Source organism: Lingula anatina, chromosome 4 (genome assembly GCF_051362555.1).
Source record: "Lingula anatina isolate TDL-2025a chromosome 4, LinAna3.0, whole genome shotgun sequence".
Lineage (NCBI taxonomy): Eukaryota > Metazoa > Brachiopoda > Lingulata > Lingulida > Lingulidae > Lingula > Lingula anatina.
In genome coordinates, this window is record NC_141770.1 from 5643115 (window position 1) to 5665491 (window position 22377).

At 30.0% G+C, this 22377-nt stretch overlaps 1 long non-coding RNA gene across 2 annotated transcripts; it reads right to left on the reverse strand.

The window, feature by feature from the left end:
- Window positions 1-872: 872 nt before the first annotated feature.
- Window positions 873-10395, reverse strand: LOC147762130 (uncharacterized). 2 transcript variants are annotated; one of them, XR_015334190.1, is made up of 5 exons: window positions 9939-10395; window positions 8008-8227; window positions 6257-6473; window positions 4058-4341; window positions 873-2753 (listed from the first exon to the last, which is right to left on the reverse strand). It is a non-coding gene; the product is annotated as an uncharacterized LOC147762130 (long non-coding RNA). The 2 variants fall into 2 exon arrangements; XR_015334191.1 differs by having other exon boundaries at window positions 7975-8227.
- Window positions 10396-22377: the final 11982 nt, after the last annotated feature.

A 22377-nucleotide genomic window follows, 5' to 3' on the forward strand; every position in this document is an offset into this window, starting at 1 on the left:
CTTTTGGCTTTGGTTAAAAATGTAACACCCAAAGCACAATTCTTGATTTATAAACTTTTCTGAAAAACAATTTTTTTTCAAAAGTAACCCACCCTCTTGAGACCCAAAAGTGACACATTTTATTGTAAATATTTTGGAAAGAAAAATAAGGAAACAAATACTAAAATTGATCTGCTTTGATACTCACAGCAGACTTTGTATGCAGCTCGGCTTTGTGATTTTTGAGATATGTCTGAGTACTTCACTTCGTTTTTCAACAGTGGTTACGGTATACAGATTACCCAACCTTTTTATTTATTTATTTATTTATAATATCTCAAAGTTTGTTTAAACCAAAGATGAATAACGCACCATTAGATAGCCTAGAAATAAAAACGACAGGGAATAGCCGTTCCATACCGTGGAGCCGTTACTACATGTACTCCTGGATGTCCAACATAATCGCCAAAATAAATCAGTATGTTCCATACTATACAAAGGAATTACAAGTTTGTGTCAAGCGGCCGTTGAAATGAAAAACATTTAAATGCACTGGAAGTACATGGGTGGATTATTTGAAGGGGGGAATCTGCGGATGCAAAGCCGACACTTCCCCAATATATATTTCTTATGTTGATTTTTGTTTTGTTTTATTTCTGCCTTTGATAGGTAATTTGTTTTTTCTTAATGATTTAAGTATTTTTTACTTATGAGTGTTATAAACATTTTATCTGTGCCAAATTTACTATTACCTGCTACAACTGAACCGTTCAATCACCATACAATACATAATTCAATAGAAAGGGATTTTTGTAGTAGGTAAAGTTAAATGATGTAATAATGTAAACATCTATAGGATCACATATTCTGGCGATTACTCTACTTTCCAAGAAAATTTTCTTATGCAGACCTAGGATTTCGAATTCAAATTACATTAAAAACGTAAAAAGTATTTGTAATAAAAGCGTGATATTTATTTCACATCACTGGCACAGCTATGCATTGTCTATAATTCTTTTACAAAAACAGTTCACTTTTACAAAAACAGTTCCCACCATTCACTCTGTTAGCTATCAACCAACCACATAACCAACTCATAATAATAATCTTCTAATCATGCATACAATATCACAAAGCAATGCTTTAATAAGAAAATCATTGCTACGGTCAATGGAAGTGAAAAATCTGGATGTCTATTATTTTAATAAGCTTATAATTTATCCTTTTTAACATAAAGATTTCCACATTTTTCTGGAGCCAAAGCAAGCTTCAAAATTTCACAGCCCTTTTATAAGTTTGACTGCAAGTAGTGTTACTGACATGTACTTATCTTACAGGCTTAATACTTACATTGCCTTTTCATTATTTGAGTGATTATAATTTTCAGCTTGCTGTCATAAAATTAATCAATTAAGTATATCATTCCAAGAAGTTGTTAAGTTGTCTTTACAACTTTTTGATCATTCACAGCAATGTTTATATCAGCAATTCTTTAACAAGGCCTCAAAGCTGTCAAATGGACAGACATAGAAATAATGAATGATGATCAAACAATGATTTAATGTCAGATCACAAATTCTTTTTTAAAATTTGATGTGACATTAAATAATTTTATAATTTTTTATAGTATATAATCACTACCAATTTCCAGTTATGTACCATGTATGACTCTTGAGATTCAGAAAATGTAAACAGCACAGGATTTCAGACCCACAAAAATTCAAAGCCACACCTGGGAAATTCCACTTTGTGAAGAGTAAATAATTCACAAAACACTTCAACTTTAAAAAAGAATATCCATCCAAGCTTGTTTTTAACTTGAATTTCTTATAAATCATTTCTTTAAGTTTGAGAAAACTGGAAAATGCCAATTTGTGAAGAAAAAAATTAGCTAAAAATTACTAAAAAATAAATAATAAATAAATAAATAAAAATAAAGGGAGAAAACAAAAAAGGAAAAAAACAAATAACACTCTAAACAGGCTGGCATGCAAACTTATCATGAGCTGTGTATACATGTAGTTCTACCAATTATTCCTTTAAGTTAATAATAATAATAATAATAATAATAGTAATAGCAATGTTTTAGAGCAAAAATTTAAAGAAAGTCCAAGGTCAAGCCAAGTCCATGGCCGTATGTTCAGTCACATTGTGTCTGTCCATAATAAATACTTTTTGCACATGATTTTTGATTAATAATAACAATCTTTAAAAATTGGTTACCATATGTTGCCATGAAGCCATGAGTGCTGACCTTAAAACACAACTTACTTATGGAATCCCCTTCCAACCCCACCTTTCTTAATGCAGACATTTGTATTAAAAAGCTTTCCACAGAAATATAATCATTAAAAAGAAACCTTACAACCATTACCTGGGCTATTTCAGTAATCAAAATGTATCAGTACAAATCCTCCCTACATAAAAACAAATTTTAATGATGAAATCAATACTGTTCATTTTTCCCAAAACCAATGGTACCTCACACAATTAATCACTCTTCCATGATCCATTCTCCTAAAATAGTTTTTTTGTTAACTTCTGTCCTTTTCAATAATGCTATTAAATATTTTACCCTCCCTTACAAAATTCTTCAATCTTAATAACTGAAGTCTGCAGGGAAAGTGTGGAGGTGGTCACTCCTGTGTGGTCACTCCAGGGATGTCCATGTTCCACATCACAAAGTAGTCGTGGAAGTACATGAGAATAGCCAGTGGCTGTCCAATAATTAGGGGCACCCACACTGCCATGTTGCCATACTGGCCATGTAAAATCTGGAAGACAAAAACCACAAATGGAATCTGGAAATAATAATATAATGTTGAATGGATAACAGTGATTTTTTCTTAGTCAGGCAATTGTCAATAAAAGATTGTTTAATCATTTCAAGTGTAAGTGTTTAAGTGTTTTTTGTATTTTGTAAATAAAAAACTATACAGCAAAGCTGCCAAATATACAGACACCAAACAGGAAACAGGGCAGCAAAGCTGTCAAATGTTCAGACATTATGCAGAAATAAGTGAACTAAAATAATATTTTAACCAATTTTTACATATTGCTTCAAAACAGCATAATCACTCTTACTCTCTTACATTATGTACTACATGTAACATGGACAATGTAAAACTAGCAAGCAATTCAGTTCCTTTGGATATAAAAGCCACTGAAAATGCTGTGTGAAAAATAAAAATTTCAGAAAAGATAAAAATAAATAAAATAATTGCCTCTTTACCAAAGATACTCAGTAAACTTAATGTAAAACAAAAATATGATTTGGAAGTTATGCGGTGAATGTCACCAAAATTATGCAAAAAAAAATAAATAAATAAATAAATAAAAATAAATAAATATAATAATAATAAAATTAAATAAAAAAAATAATTACTGTAAATGTACACCAATCATGCTGATTTTCAATGACAACCTGAGTCTTTATCACACAAAGCCACTCAGTAAATTTAAAGTAAAACAAAAATAAGGTTTGGCAGTTGTGGGCCGAACATCATGTGTTGAACAGCCACAGTGAGGTTGACGACAACAGTGATGACAAGGACAGACAGACAAAGAAGAATATAAAAATGGAGATAGGATTATCAGCTGACTGTGTCCAATGAAGCCAATTTTTTCAGATAATATATTTGAGAAAATTGTAAATAAAATTAAAAAGATTGCCCAGCAGGCAAACGACATTGATTCTACATTGAATCAACGTTGATCCACCAAAATTAACGTTGATTCAACGGTGAATCAATGTCGCTTGTCTGCTGGGTGGCAAATTCCATATATGAAAATAGTTAAACATTAATAACTTTGTCAAATCTACTCCAATATCTGTGAAATTTGTACCAATGAAGACAAACAACATTCAACAAATATAAATCTGAGATATGGTTATCAGTTGACTATGTGTATTGAAAGTGATATTTTGGACAATATATTGATGAAAACTGAAAATTACATTTAGAAAACTGGCAATTCTTTGGCTAAAAATAGTTAAATTTTAATAATTTTCTCAAATCTAGTCCAATTTTTGTGAAATTTGTAATTTGATATATTTGTGTAAAAGGTGGCAAATTACCTATAACTGTCATCTGGAAAACAATATATACCCTTTTCAGACTTCCAATAACAACCAATACCACCTGCAGATTCCTCTTTACAATGGGTTTCTGGAACCAGGCTGTTGGCACACCATTATAAAATCATCCTTAATCTTGAACACATATATTGAACACATGGATGTAACAAAGCACTGCTATTGCTGCTGTCTTTCACTGCCTGCTTTTTCTATAAGAATTGGCCATGACTGCACAGGTAGAGACAGTTCACCAAGGGGCCTCCCCACTGTATTGAAAGGGTCACCTAGAAAAGGAAAATGAAGAATTGATTTGTGAAGAGACTAATATTATTTTATGAAAGACAAAAGCCTTACAGATGAGCAGAGCAAGTTTAAAAAAAATTTAACTATGGTGTACTATCAAGTGTCCAAACAGATTTGGCAGAGACAAGTGTTGTGGTGAATCACCTGTCACAGGTGGTCACATCTGTTTCTGCCAAGACTAGGTACATTTATATTTTTATGATAAAAATAAATAAAGTTATAAATTCTAACTTGGTCAAAGCAACTAAATTATCATTCACATTTATACAAATTAAGTTAATCGACTGTAATTTTCTGAAATAATCCTAACAGTTGACTGTGTGTAACCATAGTGATTCTTTGGAAAAAAGATCTCAAGACTGTTGAAAGACTGGCAAATCCCATGGATAATAAATAGTTAAACATTTATAATTTCGTCAAATCTAATGCAATTTTTGTGAAATTTGTACATATGAAGGTTAAATACTGTCAAAATCTGAGATAAGCTTATCAGTGTACTGTGTTTGATGAAAGTGATTTTTGGGGCAATTTATTTGACAAAACTGAAAGTTACATTGAAAACACAGGCAAATTTGAAGGATGAAAATAGTTAAACGTTAATAATTTTGTCAAATCTACCCAAATTTTTGTGAAATTTCTTCAAATAAAGGTTAACTACTGTAAAAATCTGAGATAAGCTTATCAGTTGCCTATGTCTGATGAAACTGTTTTTTTGGGCAATGTTTTTCTGAAAACCGAAAAATACATTGAAAACACAGGCAAAATTCAAGGTTAAAAGTAGTTAAGCGTTAACAATTTTGTCAAATCTACCCAAACTTTTGTAAAATTTCTACAAATGAATGTTAACTACTGTTAAAATCTGAGATAAGCGTATCAGTTGACTGTGTATGATGAAAGTGATTTTTTGGGCAATATATTTCAGAAAACCGAAAAATACATTAAAAACACAGGCAAATTTCAAGGTTAAAAATAGTTAAACGTTAATAATTTTGTCAAATCTACCCAAATTTTTGTGAAATTTCTACAAATGAAGGTTAACTACTGTTAAAATCTGAGATAAGCGTATCAGTTGACTGTGTATGATGAAAGTGATTTTTTGGGCAATATATTTCAGAAAACCGAAAAATACATTAAAAACACAGGCAAATTTCAAGGTTAAAAATAGTTAAACGTTAATAATTTTGTCAAATCTACCCAAATTTTTGTGAAATTTCTACAAACAAAGGTTAACTACTGTAAAAATCTGAGATAAGTGTATCAGTTGACTGTGTATGATGAAAGTGATTTTTTGGGCAATATATTTCAGAAAACCGAAAAATACATTGAAAACACAGGCAAATTTCAAGGTTAAAAATAGTTAAACGTTAATAATTTTGTCAAATCTACCCAAATTTTTGTGAAATTTCTACAAATGAAGGTTAACTACTGTAGAAATCTGACAAAAGCCTAAAAATTGACTGGGTGTAATGAAAGCGATATTTTTTGCAGAGAATATATTGGAGAAAACCGAAAAATACATTGGAAAGTTTGGCAAATTTGAAGGATGAAAATAGTTAAACATTAATAATTTTAATAAATCTAGTCCAATTTAGGTGAAATTTCAAAAAGTGGAGGTTAATAACTGTAAAAATCTGAGATAAGCTTATCAGTAAACTTTGTGTAATGAAAGTGGCTTTTTGGACAATGTATTTGAGAAAACTGAGAAATACATCAAAAAAACTGCAATAACATGGCTGAAAATAGTTAAACGTTTATAATTTTCTCAAATCTGGCCCAATCTAGTGAAATTTATAATTTGATGATTTGTGTTTGTGTAAAATGTGGAAAATTACCTAAAATTGTCATATGGAAAACAATAAATACCCTTTTAAGACTTTCAATAACAACCAATACCACCTGCAGATTCTTCTTTACAATGGGTTTCTGGAATCAGGCTGTTGGTACACCATTTGACAATCATCCTTAATCTTGCCTCATATCATATACTGTACACAAGGATGAGATAGAACACTGTTCTTGCTGCTGTCTTCCACTGCCTGCTTTTTCTATAGCCATGACTGCACAGGTAGAGTCAGTTCACCAAGGGGCCTCCCCACTGTATTGAAAGGGTCACCTAGAAAAGGAGACATAAGAATTGATTTGTGACGAGACTAATATTATTTTATGAAAGACAAAAGCCTTACAGATGAGCAGAGCCAAGTTTTAAAAAAATCTAACTATGGTGTACTATCAAGTGTCCAAACAGATTTGGCAGAGACAAGTGTTGTGGTGAATCACCTGTCACAGGTGGTCACACTTGTTTCTGCCCAGACTAGGTACATTTATACTTTTATAATAAAAATAAATAAAGTTATAAAATTCTAACTTGGTCAAAGCAACTAAATTTTTATTCTAATTTATAGAAATTAAGTTAATTGACTGTAATTTTCTGAAATAATCCTAACAGTTGACTGTGTGTAACCAAAGTGATTCTTTGGAAAAAAGATCTCAAGACTGTTGAAAGACTGGCAAATCCCATGGATAATAAATAGTTAAACATTTATAATTTCGTCAAATCTAATGCAATTTTTTGTGAAATTTGTACATATAAAGGTTAAATACTGTCAAAATCTGAGATAAGCTTATCAGTGTACTGTGTTTGATGAAAGTGATTTTTGGGGCAATTTATTTGACAAAACTGAAAGTTACATTGAAAACACAGGCAAATTTCAAGGATGAAAATAGTTAAACGTTAATAATTTTGTCAAATCTATCCAAATTTTCATGAAATTTGTACAAATGATGCTTAACAAGAATAAAAATCTGGGGTGAGGTTATCTGTTGATTGCGTGTAAGGAAAGTGAGTTTTTGGTCAATATATTTGAGAAAACTGAAAATTACATAGAAAAGTTAGGCAAATTTCAAGCTTGAAAATAGTTAAACGTTAATAATTTTGTCAAATCTACCCAAATTTTTGTGAAATTTCTACAAACAAAGGTTAACTACTGTAAAAATCTGAGATAAGCGTATCAGTTGACTGTGTATGATGAAAGTGATTTTTTGGGCAATATATTTCAGAAAACCGAAAAATACATTGAAAACACAGGCAAATTACAAGGTTAAAAATACTTAAGCGTTAATAATTTTGTCAAATCTACCCAAATTTTTGTGAAATTTCTACAAATGAAGGTTAACTACTGTAAAAATCTGACATAATCCTAAAAATTGACTGGGTGTAATGAAAGCGATATTTTTTGCAGAGAATATATTGGAGAAAACAGAAAAATACATTGGAAAGTTTGGCAAATTTGAAGGATGAAAATAGTTAAACATTAATAATTTTTATAAATCTAGTCCAATTTTGGTGAAATTTCAAAAAGTGGAGGTTAATAACTGTAAAAATCTGAGATAAGCTTATCAGTAAACTTTGTGTAATTAAAGTGGCTTTTTGGACAATGTATTTGAGAAAATTGAGAAATACATCAAAAAAACTGCAATAACATGGCTGAAAATAGTTAAACGTTTATAATTTTCTCAAATCTGGCCCAATCTAGTGAAATTTATAATTTGATGATTTGTGTTTGTGTAAAATGTGGAAAATTACCTAAAATTGTCAGATGGAAAACAATAAATACCCTTTTAAGACTTTCAATAACAACCAATACCACCTGCAGATTCTTCTTTACAATGGGTTTCTGGAATCAGGCTGTTGGTACACCATTTGACAATCATCCTTAATCTTGAACACATATATTGAACACATGGATGTAACAAAGCACTGCTATTGCTGCTGTCTTTCACTGCCTGCTTTTTCTATAAGAATTGGCCATGACTGCACAGGTAGAGACAGTTCACCAAGGGGCCTCCCCACTGTATTGAAAGGGTCACCTAGAAAAGGAAAATGAAGAATTGATTTGTGAAGAGACTAATATTATTTTATGAAAGACAAAAGCCTTACAGATGAGCAGAGCAAGTTTAAAAAAAATTTAACTATGGTGTACTATCAAGTGTCCAAACAGATTTGGCAGAGACAAGTGTTGTGGTGAATCACCTGTCACAGGTGGTCACATCTGTTTCTGCCAAGACTAGGTACATTTATACTTTTATAATAAAAATAAATAAAGTTATAAATTCTAACTTGGTCAAAGCAACTAAATTATCATTCACATTCACAAAATCTGAGATAAGCTTATCAGTGTACTGTGTTTGATGAAAGTGATTTTTGGGGCAATTTATTTGACAAAACTGAAAGTTACATTGAAAACACAGGCAAATTTGAAGGATGAAAATAGTTAAACGTTAATAATTTTGTCAAATCTACCCAAATTTTTGTGAAATTTCTTCAAATAAAGGTTAACTACTGTAAAAATCTGAGATAAGCTTATCAGTTGCCTATGTCTGATGAAACTGTTTTTTTGGGCAATGTTTTTCTGAAAACCGAAAAATACATTGAAAACACAGGCAAAATTCAAGGTTAAAAGTAGTTAAGCGTTAACAATTTTGTCAAATCTACCCAAATTTTTGTAAAATTTCTACAAATGAATGTTAACTACTGTTAAAATCTGAGATAAGCGTATCAGTTGACTGTGTATGATGAAAGTGATTTTTTGGGCAATATATTTCAGAAAACCGAAAAATACATTAAAAACACAGGCAAATTTCAAGGTTAAAAATAGTTAAACGTTAATAATTTTGTCAAATCTACCCAAATTTTTGTGAAATTTCTACAAATGAAGGTTAACTACTGTTAAAATCTGAGATAAGCGTATCAGTTGACTGTGTATGATGAAAGTGATTTTTTGGGCAATATATTTCAGAAAACCGAAAAATACATTAAAAACACAGGCAAATTTCAAGGTTAAAAATAGTTAAACGTTAATAATTTTGTCAAATCTACCCAAATTTTTGTGAAATTTCTACAAATGAAGGTTAACTACTGTAAAAATCTGAGATAAGTGTATCAGATGACTGTGTTTGATGAAAGTGATTTTTTGGGCAATATATTTCAGAAAACCGAAAAATACATTGAAAACACAGGCAAATTTCACGGTTAAAAATAGTTAAACGTTAATAATTTTGTCAAATCTACCCAAATTTTTGTGAAATTTCTACAAATGAAGGTTAACTACTGTAAAAATCTGACATAAGCCTAAAAATTGACTGGGTGTAATGAAAGCGATATTTTTTGCAGAGAATATATTGGAGAAAACCGAAAAATACATTGGAAAGTTTGGCAAATTTGAAGGATGAAAATAGTTAAACATTAATAATTTTAATAAATCTAGTCCAATTTAGGTGAAATTTCAAAAAGTGGAGGTTAATAACTGTAAAAATCTGAGATAAGCTTATCAGTAAACTTTGTGTAATGAAAGTGGCTTTTTGGACAATGTATTTGAGAAAACTGAGAAATACATCAAAAAAACTGCAATAACATGGCTGAAAATAGTTAAACGTTTATAATTTTCTCAAATCTGGCCCAATCTAGTGAAATTTATAATTTGATGATTTGTGTTTGTGTAAAATGTGGAAAATTACCTAAAATTGTCATATGGAAAACAATAAATACCCTTTTAAGACTTTCAATAACAACCAATACCACCTGCAGATTCTTCTTTACAATGGGTTTCTGGAATCAGGCTGTTGGTACACCATTTGACAATCATCCTTAATCTTGCCTCATATCATATACTGTACACAAGGATGAGATAGAACACTGTTCTTGCTGCTGTCTTCCACTGCCTGCTTTTTCTATAGCCATGACTGCACAGGTAGAGTCAGTTCACCAAGGGGCCTCCCCACTGTATTGAAAGGGTCACCTAGAAAAGGAGACATAAGAATTGATTTGTGACGAGACTAATATTATTTTATGAAAGACAAAAGCCTTACAGATGAGCAGAGCCAAGTTTTAAAAAAATCTAACTATGGTGTACTATCAAGTGTCCAAACAGATTTGGCAGAGACAAGTGTTGTGGTGAATCACCTGTCACAGGTGGTCACACTTGTTTCTGCCCAGACTAGGTACATTTATACTTTTATAATAAAAATAAATAAAGTTATAAAATTCTAACTTGGTCAAAGCAACTAAATTTTTATTCTAATTTATAGAAATTAAGTTAATTGACCGTAATTTTCTGAAATAATCCTAACAGTTGACTGTGTGTAACCAAAGTGATTCTTTGGAAAAAAGGTCTCAAGATTGTTGAAAGACTGGCAAATCCCATGGATAATAAATAGTTAAACATTTATAATTTCGTCAAATCTAATGCAATTTTTTGTGAAATTTGTACATATAAAGGTTAAATACTGTCAAAATCTGAGATAAGCTTATCAGTGTACTGTGTTTGATGAAAGTGATTTTTGGGGCAATTTATTTGACAAAACTGAAAGTTACATTGAAAACACAGGCAAATTTCAAGGATGAAAATAGTTAAACGTTAATAATTTTGTCAAATCTATCCAAATTTTCATGAAATTTGTACAAATGATGCTTAACAAGAATAAAAATCTGGGGTGAGGTTATCTGTTGATTGCGTGTAAGGAAAGTGAGTTTTTGGTCAATATTTTTGAGAAAACTGAAAATTACATAGAAAAGTTAGGCAAATTTCAAGCTTGAAAATAGTTAAACGTTAATAATTTTGTCAAATCTACCCAAATTTTTGTGAAATTTCTACAAACAAAGGTTAACTACTGTAAAAATCTGATATAAGCTTATCAGTTGCCTATGTCTGATGAAACTGATTTTTTGGGCAATATATTTCTGAAAACCGAAAAATGCATTGAAAACACAGGCAAATTTCAAGGTTAAAAATAGTTAAACGTTAATAATTTTGTCAAATCTACCCAAATTTTCATGAAATTTGTACAAATGATGCTTAACAAGAATAAAAATCTGGGGTGAGGTTATCTGTTGATTGCGTGTAAGGAAAGTTAGTTTTTGGTCAATATATTTGAGAAAACTGAAAATTACATAGAAAAGCTAGGCAAATTTCAAGCTTGAAAATAGTTAAATGTTAATAATTTTGTCAAATCTACCCAAATTTTTATGAAATTTCTACAAACAAAGGCTAACTACTGTCAAAATCTGATATAAGCTTATCAGTTGCCTTTGTCTGATGAAACTGATTTTTTGGGCAATTTATTTGACAAAACTGAAAGTTACATTGAAAACACAGGCAAATTTCAAGCTTGAAAATAGTTAAATGTTAATAATTTTGTAAAATCTACCCAAATTTTTGTGAAATTTCTACAAATGAAGGTTAACTCTTGTAAAAATCTGAGATAAGCCTGAAAATTGACTGGGTGTAATGAAAGCGATATTTTTTGCAGAGAATATATTGGAGAAAACTAAAAAATACATTGGAAAGTTTGGCAAATTTGAAGGATGAAAATAGTTAAACATTAATAATTTTAATAAATCTAGTCCAATTTTGGTGAAATTTCAAAAAGTGGAGGTTAATTACCGTAAAAATCTGAGATAAGCTTATCAGTAAACTTTGTGGAATGAAAGTGGCTTTTTGGACAATGTATTTGAGAAAACCGAGAAATACATAAAAAAAACTGCAATAACATGGCTGAAAATAGTTAAACGTTTATAATTTTCTCAAATCTGGCCCAATTTTAGTGAAATTTATAATTTGATGATTTGTGTTTGTGTAAAATGTGGAAAATTACCTAAAATTGTCATATGGAAAACAATAAATACTCTTTTAAGACTTTCAATAACAACCAATACCACCTGCAGATTCTTCTTTACGATGGGTTTCTGGAATCAGGCTGTTGGTACACCATTTGACAATCATCCTTAATCTTGCCACATATCATATACTGTACACAAGGATGAGATAGAACACTGTTCTTGCTGCTGTCTTTCACTGCCTGCTTTTTCTATAGCCATGACTGCACAGGTAGAGTCAGTTCACCAAGGGGCCTCCCCACTGTATTGAAAGGGTCACCTAGAAAAGGAGACATAAGAATTGATTTGTGATGAGACTAATATTATTTTATGAAAGACAAAAGCCTTACAGATGAGCAGAGCCAAGTTTTAAAAAAATCTAACTATGGTGTACTATCAAGTGTCCAAACAGATTTGGCAGAGACAAGTGTTGTGGTGAATCACCTGTCACAGGTGGTCACACTTGTTTCTGCCCAGACTAGGTACATTTATACTTTTATAATAAAAATAAATAAAGTTATAAAATTCTAACTTGGTCAAAGCAACTAAATTTTTATTCTAACTTATAGAAATTAAGTTAATTGACTGTAATTTTCTGAAATAATCCTAACAGTTGACTGTGTGTAACCAAAGTGATTCTTTGGAAAAAAGATCTCAAGACTGTTGAAAGACTGACAAATCCCATGGATAATAAATAGTTAAACATTTATAATTTCGTCAAATCTAATGCAATTTTTTGTGAAATTTGTACATATAAAGGTTTACTACTGTCAAAATCTTATATAAGCTTATTAGTTGCCTATGTCTGATGAAACTGATTTTTTGGGCAATTTATTTGACAAAACTGAAAGTTACATTGAAAACACAGGCAAATTTCAAGGTTAAAAATAGTTAAACGTTAATAATTTTGTCAAATCTATCCAAATTTTCATGAAATTTGAACAAATGATGCTTAACAAGAATAAAAATCTGGGGTGAGGTTATCTGTTGATTGCGTGTAAGGAAAGTGAGTTTTTGGTCAATATATTTGAGAAAACTGAAAATTACATAGAAAAGTTAGGCAAATTTCAAGCTTGAAAATAGTTAAACGTTAACAATTTTGTCAAATCTATCCACATTTTTGTGAAATTTCTACAAACAAAGGTTAACTACTGTAAAAATCTCATATAAGCTTATCAGTTGCCTATGTCTGATGAAACTGATTTTTTGGGCAATATATTTCTGAAAACCGAAAAATACATTGAAAACACAGGCAAATTTCAAGGTTAAAAATAGTTAAACGTTAATAATTTTGTCAAATCTACCCAAATTTTCATGAAATTTGTACAAATGATGCTTAACAAGAATAAAAATGTGGGGTGAGGTTATCTGTTGATTGCGTGTATGGAAAGTGAGTTTTTGGTCAATATATTTGAGAAAACTGAAAATTACATAGAAAAGTTAGGCAAATTTCAAGCTTGAAAATAGTTAAATGTTAATAATTTTGTCAAATCTACCCAAATTTTTGTAAAATTTCTACAAACAAAGGTTAACTACTGTAAAAATCTGATATAAGCTTATTAGTTGCCTATGTCTGATGAAACTGATTTTTTGGGCAATTTATTTGACAAAACTGAAAGTTACATTGAAAACACAGGCAAATTTCAAGGTTAAAAATAGTTAAACGTTAATAATTTTGTCAAATCTATCCAAATTTTCATGAAATTTGAACAAATGATGCTTAACAAGAATAAAAATCTGGGGTGAGGTTATCTGTTGATTGCGTGTAAGGAAAGTGAGTTTTTGGTCAATATATTTGAGAAAACTGAAAATTACATAGAAAAGTTAGGCAAATTTCAAGCTTGAAAATAGTTAAACGTTAACAATTTTGTCAAATCTATACAATTTTTGTGAAATTTCTACAAACAAAGGTTAACTACTGTAAAAATCTGATATAAGCTTATCAGTTGCCTATGTCTGATGAAACTGATTTTTTGGGCAATATATTTCTGAAAACCGAAAAATACATTGAAAACACAGGCAAATTTCAAGGTTAAAAATAGTTAAACGTTAATAATTTTGTCAAATCTACCCAAATTTTCATGAAATTTGTACAAATGATGCTTAACAAGAATAAAAATCTGGGGTGAGGTTATCTGTTGATTGCGTGTAAGGAAAGTGAGTTTTTGGTCAATATATTTGAGAAAACTGAAAATTACATAGAAAAGCTAGGCAAATTTCAAGCTTGAAAATAGTTAAATGTTAATAATTTTGTCAAATCTACCCAAATTTTTGTGAAATTTCTACAAACAAAGGCTAACTACTGTCAAAATCTGATATAAGCTTATCAGTTGCCTTTGTCTGATGAAACTGATTTTTTGGGCAATTTATTTGACAAAACTGAAAGTTACATTGAAAACACAGGCAAATTTCAAGCTTGAAAATAGTTAAATGTTAATAATTTTGTCAAATCTACCCAAATTTTTGTGAAATTTCTACAAATGAAGGTTAACTACTGTAAAAATCTGAGATAAGCCTGAAAATTGACTGGGTGTAATGAAAGCGATATTTTTTGCAGAGAATATATTGGAGAAAACAAAAAAATACATTGGAAAGTTTGGCAAATTTGAAGGATGAAAATAGTTAAACATTAATAATTTTAATAAATCTAGTCCAATTTAGGTGAAATTTCAAAAAGTGGAGGTTAATTACTGTAAAAATCTGAGATAAGCTTATCAGTTAACTTTGTGTGATGAAAGTGGCTTTTTGGACAATGTATTTGAGAAAACCGAGAAATACATCAAAAAAACTGCAATAACATGGCTGAAAATAGTTAAACGTTTATAATTTTCTCAAATCTGGCCCAATTTTAGTGAAATTTATAATTTGATGATTTGTGTTTGTGGAAAATTACCTAAAATTGTCATATGGAAAACAATAAATACTCTTTTAAGACTTTCAATAACAACCAATACCACCTGCAGATTCTTCTTTACAATGAGTTTCTGGAATCAGGCTGTTGGTACACCATTTGACAATCATCCTTAATCTTGCCACATATCATATACTGTACACAAGGATGAGATAGAACACTGTTCTTGCTGCTGTCTTTCACTGCCTGCTTTTTCTATAGGCATGACTGCACAGGTAGAGTCAGTTCACCAAGGGGCCTCCCCACTGTATTGAAAGGGTCACCTAGAAAAGGAGACATAAGAATTGATTTGTGATGAGACTAATATTATTTTATGAAAGACAAAAGCCTTACAGATGAGCAGAGCCAAGTTTTAAAAAAATCTAACTATGGTGTACTATCAAGTGTCCAAACAGATTTGGCAGAGACAAGTGTTGTGGTGAATCACCTGTCACAGGTGGTCACACTTGTTTCTGCCCAGACTAGGTACATTTATACTTTTATAATAAAAATAAATAAAGTTATAAAATTCTAACTTGGTCAAAGCAACTAAATTTTTATTCTAATTTATAGAAATTAAGTTAATTGACTGTAATTTTCTGAAATAATCCTAACAGTTGACTGTGTGTAACCAAAGTGATTCTTTGGAAAAAAGATCTCAAGACTGTTGAAAGACTGGCAAATCCCATGGATAATAAATAGTTAAACATTTATAATTTCGTCAAATCTATCCACATTTTTGTGAAATTTCTACAAACAAAGGTTAACTACTGTAAAAATCTGATATAAGCTTATCAGTTGCCTATGTCTGATGAAACTGATTTTTTGGGCAATATATTTCTGAAAACCGAAAAATGCATTGAAAACACAGGCAAATTTCAAGATTAAAAATAGTTAAACGTTAATAATTTTGTCAAATCTACCCAAATTTTCATGAAATTTGTACAAATGATGCTTAACAAGAATAAAAATCTGGGGTGAGGTTATCTGTTGATTGCGTGTAAGGAAAGTGAGTTTTTGGTCAATATATTTGAGAAAACTGAAAATTACATAGAAAAGCTAGGCAAATTTCAAGCTTGAAAATAGTTAAATGTTAATAATTTTGTCAAATCTACCCAAATTTTTGTGAAATTTCTACAAACAAAGGCTAACTACTGTCAAAATCTGATATAAGCTTATCAGTTGCCTTTGTCTGATGAAACTGATTTTTTGGGCAATTTATTTGACAAAACTGAAAGTTACATTGAAAACACAGGCAAATTTCAAGCTTGAAAATAGTTAAATGTTAATAATTTTGTCAAATCTACCCAAATTTTTGTGAAATTTCTACAAATGAAGGTTAACTACTGTAAAAATCTGAGATAAGCCTGAAAATTGACTGGGTGTAATGAAAGCGATATTTTTTGCAGAGAATATATTGGAGAAAACAAAAAAATACATTGGAAAGTTTGGCAAATTTGAAGGATGAAAATAGTTAAACATTAATAATTTTAATAAATCTAGTCCAATTTAGGTGAAATTTCAAAAAGTGGAGGTTAATTACTGTAAAAATCTGAGATAAGCTTATCAGTTAACTTTGTGTGATGAAAGTGGCTTTTTGGACAATGTATTTGAGAAAACCGAGAAATACATCAAAAAAACTGCAATAACATGGCTGAAAATAGTTAAACGTTTATAATTTTCTCAAATCTGGCCCAATTTTAGTGAAATTTATAATTTGATGATTTGTGTTTGTGGAAAATGTGGAAAATTACCTAAAATTGTCATATGGAAAACAATAAATACTCTTTTAAGACTTTCAATAACAACCAATACCACCTGCAGATTCTTCTTTACAATGAGTTTCTGGAATCAGGCTGTTGGTACACCATTTGACAATCATCCTTAATCTTGCCACATATCATATACTGTACACAAGGATGAGATAGAACACTGTTCTTGCTGCTGTCTTTCACTGCCTGCTTTTTCTATAGCCATGACTGCACAGGTAGAGTCAGTTCACCAAGGGGCCTCCCCACTGTATTGAAAGGGTCACCTAGAAAAGGAGACATAAGAATTGATTTGTGATGAGACTAATATTATTTTATGAAAGACAAAAGCCTTACAGATGAGCAGAGCCAAGTTTTAAAAAAATCTAACTATGGTGTACTATCAAGTGTCCAAACAGATTTGGCAGAGACAAGTGTTGTGGTGAATCACCTGTCACAGGTGGTCACACTTGTTTCTGCCCAGACTAGGTACATTTATAATTTTATAATAAAAATAAATAAAGTTATAAAATTCTAACTTGGTCAAAGCAACTAAATTTTTATTCTAATTTATAGAAATTAAGTTAATTGACTGTAATTTTCTGAAATAATCCTAACAGTTGACTGTGTGTAACCAAAGTGATTCTTTGGAAAAAAGATCTCAAGACTGTTGAAAGACTGGCAAATCCCATGGATAATAAATAGTTAAACATTTATAATTTCGTCAAATCTAATGCAATTTTTTGTGAAATTTGTACATATAAAGGTTAAATACTGTCAAAATCTGAGATAAGCTTATCAGTGTACTGTGTTTGATGAAAGTGATTTTTGGGGCAATTTATTTGACAAAACTGAAAGTTACATTGAAAACACAGGCAAATTTCAAGGATGAAAATAGTTAAACGTTAATAATTTTGTCAAATCTACCCAAATTTTCATGAAATTTGTACAAATGATGCTTAACAAGAATGAAAATCTGGGGTGAGGTTATCTGTTGATTGCGTGTAAGGAAAGTGAGTTTTTGGTCAATATATTTGAGAAAACTGAAAATTACATAGAAAAGTTAGGCAAATTTCAAGCTTGAAAATAGTTAAATGTTAATAATTTTGTCAAATCTACCCAAATTTTTGTGCAATTTCTACAAACAAAGGTTAACTACTGTCAAAATCTGATATAAGCTTATCAGTTGCCTATGTCTGATGAAAGTGATTTTTGGGGTAATTTATTTGACAAAACTGAAAGTTACATTGAAAACACAGGCAAATTTCAAGGTTAAAAATAGTTAAACGTTAATAATTTTGTCAAATCTACCCAAATTTTCATGGAATTTGTACAAATGATGCTTAACAAGAATAAAAATCTGGGGTGAGGTTATCTGTTGATTGCGTGTATGGAAAGTGAGTTTTTGGTCAATATATTTGAGAAAACTGAAAATTACATAGAAAAGTTAGGCAAATTTCAAGCTTGAAAATAGTTAAATGTTAATAATTTTGTCAAATCTACCCAAATTTTTGTAAAATTTCTACAAACAAAGGTTAACTTCTGTCAAAATCTGATATAAGCTTATTAGTTGCCTATGTCTGATGAAACTGATTTTTTGGGCAATATATTTCTGAAAACCGAAAAATACATTGAAAACACAGGCAAATTTCAAGGTTAAAAATAGTTAAACGTTAATAATTTTGTCAAATCTACCCAAATTTTCATGAAATTTGTACAAATGATGCTTAACAAGAATGAAAATCTGGGGTGAGGTTATCTGTTGATTGCGTGTAAGGAAAGTGAGTTTTTGGTCAATATATTTGAGAAAACTGAAAATTACATAGAAAAGTTAGGCAAATTTCAAGCTTGAAAATAGTTAAATGTTAATAATTTTGTCAAATCTACCCAAATTTTTGTGCAATTTCTACAAACAAAGGTTAACTACTGTCAAAATCTGATATAAGCTTATCAGTTGCCTATGTCTGATGAAACTGATTTTTTGGGCAATTTATTTGACAAAACTGAAAGTTACATTGAAAACACAGGCAAATTTCAAGGTTAAAAATAGTTAAACGTTAATAATTTTGTCAAATCTATCCAAATTTTCATGAAATTTGAACAAATGATGCTTAACAAGAATAAAAATCTGGGGTGAGGTTATCTGTTGATTGCGTGTAAGGAAAGTGAGTTTTTGGTCAATATATTTGAGAAAACTGAAAATTACATAGAAAAGTTAGGCAAATTTCAAGCTTGAAAATAGTTAAACGTTAACAATTTTGTCAAATCTATCCACATTTTTGTGAAATTTCTACAAACAAAGGTTAACTACTGTCAAAATCTGATATAAGCTTATCAGTTGCCTATGTCTGATGACACTGATTTTTTGGGCAATATATTTCTGAAAACCGAAAAATACATTGAAAACACAGGCAAATTTCAAGGTTAAAAATAGTTAAACGTTAATAATTTTGTCAAATCTACCCAAATTTTCATGAAATTTGTACAAATGATGCTTAACAAGAATAAAAATCTGGGGTGAGGTTATCTGTTGATTGCGTGTAAGGAAAGTGAGTTTTTGGTCAATATATTTGAGAAAACTGAAAATTACATAGAAAAGTTAGGCAAATTTCAAGCTTGAAAATAGTTAAATGTTAATAATTTTGTCAAATCTACCCAAATTTTTGTAAAATTTCTACAAACAAAGGTTAACTACTGTCAAAATCTGATATAAGCTTATCAGTTGCCTATGTCTGATGAAACTGATTTTTTGGGCAATTTATTTGACAAAACTGAAAGTTACATTGAAAACACAGGCAAATTTCAAGGATGAAAATAGTTAAACGTTAATAATTTTGTCAAATCTACCCAAATTTTCATGAAATTTGTACAAATGATGCTTAACAAGAATGAAAATCTGGGGTGAGGTTATCTGTTGATTGCGTGTAAGGAAAGTGAGTTTTTGGTCAATATATTTGAGAAAACTGAAAATTACATAGAAAAGTTAGGCAAATTTCAAGCTTGAAAATAGTTAAATGTTAATAATTTTGTCAAATCTACCCAAATTTTTGTGCAATTTCTACAAACAAAGGTTAACTACTGTCAAAATCTGATATAAGCTTATCAGTTGCCTATGTCTGATGAAACTGATTTTTTGGGCAATTTATTTGACAAAACTGAAAGTTACATTGAAAACACAGGCAAATTTCAAGGTTAAAAATAGTTAAACGTTAATAATTTTGTCAAATCTATCCAAATTTTCATGAAATTTGAACAAATGATGCTTAACAAGAATAAAAATCTGGGGTGAGGTTATCTGTTGATTGCGTGTAAGGAAAGTGAGTTTTTGGTCAATATATTTGAGAAAACTGAAAATTACATAGAAAAGTTAGGCAAATTTCAAGCTTGAAAATAGTTAAACGTTAACAATTTTGTCAAATCTATCCACATTTTTGTGAAATTTCTACAAACAAAGGTTAACTACTGTCAAAATCTGATATAAGCTTATCAGTTGCCTATGTCTGATGACACTGATTTTTTGGGCAATATATTTCTGAAAACCGAAAAATACATTGAAAACACAGGCAAATTTCAAGGTTAAAAATAGTTAAACGTTAATAATTTTGTCAAATCTACCCAAATTTTCATGAAATTTGTACAAATGATGCTTAACAAGAATAAAAATCTGGGGTGAGGTTATCTGTTGATTGCGTGTAAGGAAAGTGAGTTTTTGGTCAATATATTTGAGAAAACTGAAAATTACATAGAAAAGTTAGGCAAATTTCAAGCTTGAAAATAGTTAAATGTTAATAATTTTGTCAAATCTACCCAAATTTTTGTAAAATTTCTACAAACAAAGGTTAACTACTGTCAAAATCTGATATAAGCTTATCAGTTGCCTATGTCTGATGAAACTGATTTTTTGGGCAATTTATTTGACAAAACTGAAAGTTACATTGAAAACACAGGCAAATTTCAAGGATGAAAATAGTTAAACGTTAATAATTTTGTCAAATCTATCCAAAATTTTGTGAAATTTCTACAAATGAAGGTTAACTACTGTAAAAATCTGAGATAAGCCTGAAAATTGACTGGGTGTAATGAAAGTGATATTTTTTGCAGAGAATATATTGGAGAAAACCAAAAAATACATTGGAAAGTTTGGCAAATTTGAAGGATGATAATTTTAATAAATCTAGTCCAATTTTGGTGAAATTTCAAAAAGTGGAAGTTAATTACTGTAAAAATCTGAGATAAGCTTATCAGTTAACTTTGTGTGATGAAAGTGGCTTTTTGGACAATGTATTTGAGAAAACCGAGAAATACATCAAAAAAACTGCAATAACATGGCTGAAAATAGTTAAACGTTTATAATTTTCTCAAATCTGGCCCAATTTTAGTGAAATTTATAATTTGATGATTTGTGTTTGTGTAAAATGTGGAAAATTACCTAAAATTGTCATATGGAAAACAATAAATACTCTTTTAAGACTTTCAATAACAACCAATACCACCTGCAGATTCTTCTTTACAATGAGTTTGTGGAATCAGGCTGTTGGTACACCATTTGACAATCATCCTTAATCTTGCCACATATCATATACTGTACACAAGGATGAGATAGAACAATTTCGTCAAATCTAATGCAATTTTTTGTGAAATTTGTACATATAAAGGTTAAATACTGTCAAAATCTGAGATAAGCTTATCAGTGTACTGTGTTTGATGAAAGTGATTTTTGGGGCAATTTATTTGACAAAACTGAAAGTTACATTGAAAACACAGGCAAATTTCAAGGATGAAAATAGTTAAACGTTAATAATTTTGTCAAATCTACCCAAATTTTCATGAAATTTGTACAAATGATGCTTAACAAGAATGAAAATCTGGGGTGAGGTTATCTGTTGATTGCGTGTAAGGAAAGTGAGTTTTTGGTCAATATATTTGAGAAAACTGAAAATTACATAGAAAAGTTAGGCAAATTTCAAGCTTGAAAATAGTTAAATGTTAATAATTTTGTCAAATCTACCCAAATTTTTGTGCAATTTCTACAAACAAAGGTTAACTACTGTCAAAATCTGATATAAGCTTATCAGTTGCCTATGTCTGATGAAACTGATTTTTTGGGCAATTTATTTGACAAAACTGAAAGTTACATTGAAAACACAGGCAAATTTCAAGGTTAAAAATAGTTAAACGTTAATAATTTTGTCAAATCTACCCAAATTTTCATGAAATTTGTACAAATGATGCTTAACAAGAATGAAAATCTGGGGTGAGGTTATCTGTTGATTGCGTGTAAGGAAAGTGAGTTTTTGGTCAATATATTTGAGAAAACTGAAAATTACATAGAAAAGTTAGGCAAATTTCAAGCTTGAAAATAGTTAAATGTTAATAATTTTGTCAAATCTACCCAAATTTTTGTGCAATTTCTACAAACAAAGGTTAACTACTGTCAAAATCTGATATAAGCTTATCAGTTGCCTATGTCTGATGAAACTGATTTTTTGGGCAATTTATTTGACAAAACTGAAAGTTACATTGAAAACACAGGCAAATTTCAAGGTTAAAAATAGTTAAACGTTAATAATTTTGTCAAATCTATCCAAATTTTCATGAAATTTGAACAAATGATGCTTAACAAGAATAAAAATCTGGGGTGAGGTTATCTGTTGATTGCGTGTAAGGAAAGTGAGTTTTTGGTCAATATATTTGAGAAAACTGAAAATTACATAGAAAAGTTAGGCAA